Source organism: Eleutherodactylus coqui, chromosome 2 (assembly GCF_035609145.1).
Source record: "Eleutherodactylus coqui strain aEleCoq1 chromosome 2, aEleCoq1.hap1, whole genome shotgun sequence".
Classification (NCBI taxonomy): Eukaryota; Metazoa; Chordata; class Amphibia; order Anura; family Eleutherodactylidae; genus Eleutherodactylus; species Eleutherodactylus coqui.
This window is the reverse complement of record NC_089838.1, coordinates 312,371,479-312,377,869: the sequence shown is the minus strand read 5'-3', so window position 1 is coordinate 312,377,869 and position 6,391 is coordinate 312,371,479. Positions and strand designations below refer to the sequence as shown.

General features: G+C 44.8%; 1 long non-coding RNA gene across 1 annotated transcript; it reads left to right on the top strand.

Moving 5' to 3' along the window:
* Window positions 1-479: 479 nt before the first annotated feature.
* Window positions 480-5,378, top strand: LOC136612855 (uncharacterized). The gene is made up of 3 exons (XR_010790421.1): window positions 480-516; window positions 1,736-1,853; window positions 5,186-5,378. It is a non-coding gene; the product is annotated as an uncharacterized lncRNA (long non-coding RNA).
* Window positions 5,379-6,391: the final 1,013 nt, after the last annotated feature.

Below are 6,391 nucleotides of genomic sequence, written 5' to 3'. Positions count from 1 at the left end.
CGCCCGAGTACGGAAGTACTCGAAAATTGCGGCGCTCGGTCGAAAAAGGGGTGTGGCCGAGTACGCTCGCTCATCTCTAGTCAGTACCCTAGTATTTGTTGGAACTGTTCTGAAGTTGAAGTAATTGGACACTACCGACCATTCCTGGTTTGTCCATGAAAAGTTACTCTGTGTGTGGACTTTTATTGCAACATCCAACTTCATCGCAGAGAATGGAACGGTGGCGTCACGAGTGACAAAAAATACTCAAGGTAATTTTCAATTGCCTTTCCCTGTGACCTCCCCCCAGTAGTAACTTGGTCGGGTCTCGAGCTACCCTCAAGGGAGGAGATGGTAGAGACACCCGTGACAAAGTCTTTATCTACCCCGCCATCTCCTCAGCTGTTGGCCCGCTCCTTGGATGCTGCAACTGAGCACTTGTACTGCACTATCACTGTCGATCCCATTGAAAGTGAATGGAGCTGCACCACGACTCTCCACTCAATCTCCTCAATCTGGCTATGCAGTAAGCCCACGGTGAGTAGAAGGTGAGATACAGGACCCTGTTCTCAGGATTGGTGGGGGTCTCAAGGGTGAGATCCCCACTGAACATAAAGTTATCCACTATCCAACTTTAGATTTTGGGAAAACCCCTTTAACCCCTGTTTGTGCAGTGAATTTTGCAGTGGATTGGATGTAGATTCTGCTTTGAATCCGCAGCAAATCCATACAAAACTAGTGTCCCATGGAAATCCATACTGTAGTTTATATGGCTCCGATTTTTCTGTATGCGGATTTACACACCACGTGAAATGTCACTTCTTCATGTGGAATCCGTGTCTGGAAATCCATTTGGGGATTTGACCGTTTGAACTGAACTAATGTGTGGATCCACAGCAGCCGCACGTATGATTCTGCGGTAGGAAACCGCCGCTCATGAGGTGGAGCACGGTTAGGTTTTTCACACCCCATTGTGCACATACCCCTAGGGATTCACGACCCCTGCGGATGCACAGAGCTCCTTATCAGCTTCTGAAGGCTTAATCATCCATGCCAACATGGATTGTGTAACCGTTTTATTAGATTACGTACAGAGCTGCTATATGGTCAATGTGTGTTGGTATTTTTTGAGCACTATATGGCGGTACTGTATTTACTTAGGTACTGTGTGGCACTGCTACTTGGGCACTGTATGGTATATTATTGTATGGCACTAGCAATGCTGTATATAGCTTCTGCTTAGGTAACTGAGTGAAAATGTTACATGGATAACATATAGCGTGCTATTATTTGGCCTCCATAGTGTAAGGCAGTGTTCCCCAACTCCAGTCCCCAGGGACCGCCAACAGGTCATGTTTTCAGGATTTCCTCAGTATCGCACAGGTGATGTAATTATTATCGGCGCCTCAGACATTGCCACAGGAGTTCTTACCATAGGATATCCTGAAAACATGACCTGTTGGTGGTCCCTGAGGACTGGAGTTGGGGACCCCTGGTGTAAGGCATGTGTAATAAAATGTAAAGTGAATGTTTGCTGCTCCCAATGTATACACCAAATGATAATACTCCTGTCATAAGACACAATATACAGATTTTAAAATGTTTCTATAATGTTGTTACTTTGAATAACACCCCCCAATATTCCATGTAACCTCTGCACCCCCCATTACATATTGTTTGCATTACATGTCCTTATAGCTTCTCTATTGCATTGACTGGTCAGCCTTTATGATGTTATTGATCCTTTTTATATTAGGTACAAGAAATATGGTATGAGATGTGGCCAATGCTGGAATATCCCCAAAAAAGATGGGAAGTCGGGCTCCAAATACTGTGGATGCGGCGGGATGTTCAGAGCTCCAGTATGAAATCGGGTAACTTTTTTTATATTTGGTCTGACCCCATGAAATATCCTGGGAATTGTGTCATAAAAACCCAAATAATATATTGATGGATTTTATCTAGGTGTGAGACATTTATCCAGTTTGAAGAACTTAAAGCAAGTCTGTGCAGCATGGAGAGGCAGTCTATTGTATAGCAGAAGTAAATGTCTCTAGCAAGATGGTGGTCAAAATGGGGTTCGAGTCTAGAGTGGGTCCACTAGGAATAGTAGCCTTCTTGTGGTTGCAACCTTTGCAACCCTCCTTATTGGTCACGTTGCCTAAGACCAGCCATACACCAGGAGATCCCACCCACACCTATGTGTCCTTTTACTAGAATGACACCTTTGTCATAGACACACACAGGCCTTCCTTATAAAGGGGTTGTACTACAATCGACTTTTATCACCACTCTTCTCATCTCTGCAGGCTTGTTGCAATGATTTAATAGTGACGTGGAGATTGAATGGAGAGGCGCTCGCACATGCTCCATTCATTTCAATGAGACTGACAAAAGTAGACGCTCGGCTATCCCTGGCAGTCTAGTCAAAATGAATGGAGCAGCACCGAGCATGCGTGACCACAACTATATTCAGTCTTGTCCTCACTATGGGGAAGGGGGTGCAGTGAGCCCGAAGTGAGGAGAAGAGGGGGCACACCTGTTCTCAGGATCGGTGGAGGTGTTAGCAGTTAGACCCCTAACGATCAGACTTTTAGCACTTATCCTAAGGATAGCTGATAAAAGCCAATTGTGGTGAAACGGGGGCACTGCGACACAGTCCTCTGCCCCAACACCGGGGTCGGCTGATGAGTATTGTAGTCTCTGGAGATCAGGGGTCTACCTGAATCTCAGGATGCGGAGTCCTCCATGGGGAATCTGGGGTCCACATCATCCGCCCAGCTCACTGTCTGTTCTTCAGCCACTGTTTTGTCTCCCGCTCTCCTTCCGTTTCTCCTCAGCCCAGGAAGTAATCAAGCCCATATTAATTATCAACTTTCTACAAACTTTATTGTGGTTTCTAAAGTAACAGTACATACAATGCAAACAATGAGGACATCATAGCCAGAGGCCATGTGACACCCTCTTACAGTGGTACAACCCCTTTAAGGAAAAGGGAAGGATTACATAAAGGATTTTTAAGGAGACATTCAATTATATCAATTCCAAAGGGGTTGTCCACTTTAGACAATCCATTTCCATATGCCCATTTTAGAACTCCTGGAGGCAGGCTCGGACTGGCCCATCGGGGATCCTCCAGACAGAGCGTCCCACACGGCCGGACTCCTAGCACATAGTTTCAGTTGCCAGAAAGCCCATCTCTTCCCTCTATATAAACAATTAAGGTGATGTGGCGCCAGTTAATGTCCCAAAATAAACCCTTTAAGGGAAACTGTGATGTAGGGCATCATAATGCTGTGTGGTGTAAGGTGTATGTAACTGTAGGGTGTACCCTCAGAGTCAGTTATATTGGTGGGTCCTAGATACCCCAGACTGCTTGGAGGTAATAAAGGAGGATCACTCCTCTCTATTTGACAAAGAGACCTGCGGTTACGAAGAGCAGCTTCTGCTTGGGTGGTCCCATTACAAGGACTCTGATTTACTTCCATGTTAAAGCCCAGTTAACACATTCTTTTGTGGAGTTCATGCTGAAATCCACATTGGAATCTGCGATCTTTTACATCCCGTTGAGGTCAATGGGAGTCCGTGCTGTAGTTCATACCATAGAGATGTAACTTGTATGGATTTGAAGTCTGCATTGTGGGGAAAAGAAAAAAGGATAGATATGATGCTTCTTAAGGCAGAACGGGCATCATAAAATCTGCATGTGGATTAGCTCCACTGAATGGGGTCATCCACTTGTGGATTGGTGGCATTTTCAAATGCAAATCCATGGCTCAGCCTCGGATTTCTGTCGTAGCTTATTAGACAAATCCATGTCAGATATTTTCATTGTGGATTTAATAGCATGGAAAGGCCTTAAGCACCTCTTACATGGCTGGATAATTGGGCAAGAATATTCCTAGGAACATCCGTTTGTCCCGTTATTGGGTCCTGTAAAGATGCTCCCAATCACCCAACGAACAAGAAAATGCTCGTTTGTTGGGCGATTGCATCTTTTATGTGGGTCAAAAAATGATCATTGTCGTGGCACATCTTCCCGTGGGAACAGGGGATATGTTGCCGACAATAATGAAGCTCTAAGGCGGAAGAATGATTGTATGTATGACCGTTCTTCCCCTAATAATGTCTAAATCGGCCAGTGTGAAGGCCAGGTAAATGCCTGCTGATCTCTTTGATTGGTGCTTGTCTAATGGAGGAAAATGCTACATAAATAGAGGCAGGTAATGACCCTGGAATCTACAACCAATTGCTGAGACTATCTGATCCATAAAGGTGGCTAATAGACAAGGATTGGGAATTAGAGGGATTGTCCGCATTACTAGAACCCATTTTCAAGTACCCTATTAGGGAATTATGGATTAGTAGGGTGAAGTCTTTCACTTAGGACTCTCCTCTATTAGCTAGATTGGATAGCAGGTAAGAAAAGTGTCTCTCTCCCTGGAGGACCCCACATGTTCATGTACTACATAGAAAGCCGATATGTTTCAAGCAGAACTGTGTAATACTTCATTTCTACTGTGGGGGCACTGTAGGGAAATTGAACACTTGCTTCCAGGTTCTCCCATAGATTGTAGCTGATCACTGGGGCTCTCAGCATCAGACCCTAGGATCAACTTATTACAGGGTACCCTTGTAACAAAAAGAGACGGTCCTTAGTGAACAATTTGTCTGTCAGCATTATTAACCATATCCAGATATTCATTACAGAGCAGATGAATGTAACAATACCTTTTTTTTGGAATTCTCAGTACCCCTAATTATCCAAAATCTGCCCAACTCATCCGACCTATCTCCATCCTCAGCAATCTCAAACATTCCCCCCAAAGCTGCTGATTGACACTAGAGACACCATATGTAATGTACATACTGCGCATGCACCACATTTATGGCCTTGGTGCAGTGACGTCCATTTCTGCCCCCATGTTAATCTATGGAGAGACAAATGGATGTCAGTGTGCATGTGCTGAAGCCAGAATTGTAGCGCAAGCGCAGCATGTAGGTTACAAGGTCTCCAGCATCAATTAGGAGTGTTGGGGACATGTTTGAAAGAGCGGAGAGTGTAGAAACTGGCGGTCCAGGCCTCATGGGCGTATTACATGAATATGGTAAGTTATACTGACGGACTGTCACCCGCACCCAGTAGTTTGCTATATACACTATTCTAATCTGCTTTTGTAAAACAGTCTTTCTTCTTCTTTCTTAGGAAGACTCCCGATAACCCTGAGAAATGATTGTTGTCTCTCGCTGCTGTTCTATATATGTTTACAGACCAAGAAGAAAAAAGTAACATGAAAAAGAGGATGAAATGTTTCATGTCTATTAAAGAGCACATTTATATTGTTATAATCCGTTGTTGTCTGTGCTGATAGAAAACCTTGAGCCATGCTGCTTTAACCCTTTCCAATCCAATTTGTATTCTGGTTTTCCTAGGGGGCTTACTCTTTTTCTGCTGTTATACAATGGCGCTTTCTGCTGGCTAAAGCCAGTACTGCATGAGGTGACACATTGGATAGGCTACAACAGCAGAGAGGCTGGCAATATACAGTAAGAGAACCCCGACGGATATCTTCCAACATCAGAGCTGTACAGCCTTAAATCATAATGTCTTCAGACGTCAGACAGTGGATTGGAGAGGGTTAAAGGATACTTTTGCCAGAAATCGTGTCCCTCTAGGTCACGTGTCAAACTCAAGGCCCAGTGGCCAAATCAGGCTTGCAACGTGATCTTATGTGGCCTCTGATGAGGTCCGGATGCAGAAGAACGGGCTCTCCGCTGTTTCCGGAGGACACAGCCTGCGCTTGGCAGAGGGAGCAATGGCAGCACAGGGTGCGGGTGCCATCTTCGATTCTGTACTCCAGGGCACACCTCCACACACTCTGTTCACAGGTGATGGCACCGCTATGACAATCCTACCCGGCACCCCAGCCAACCTCCAAGGCAGGAAGCTTAGTGCTAAAGAGGTGGAAGTGGAGAAACCCCATCCTACCGCCACAGCTGTTTTTAGGAGTTACTTACATTTAGGGTGCATTCACACGGGCGGATACAGCTTCAGTCCATGAAGTATGCAGACTGAAACTGTGCGTATTCACTGCGTATTTGGACCTTCTTGTGTTTTTTTTTTTGCTCATTTAGTCACTGCATTTTTTATATACGCAAAAAATACAAGAAGGCCCCATAGATTGCTTTTGCCTTCATGCATAAATATGTTTTACGCATATTCACTGTGTACTTACGCCATCCCATTGACTTTAATAGGCAATTTCAGTCCGTAATGTGGACCAAAATAGGACAAGCTGCGATTCTTTTTATACATAAAAATACATGCATGATAACGAGCGCAAATACGCCGGCGTGAATGAGCTCTTATAAACATCCTTTTAAACCAGAATGCTGATGTGGCCCTCGGTGA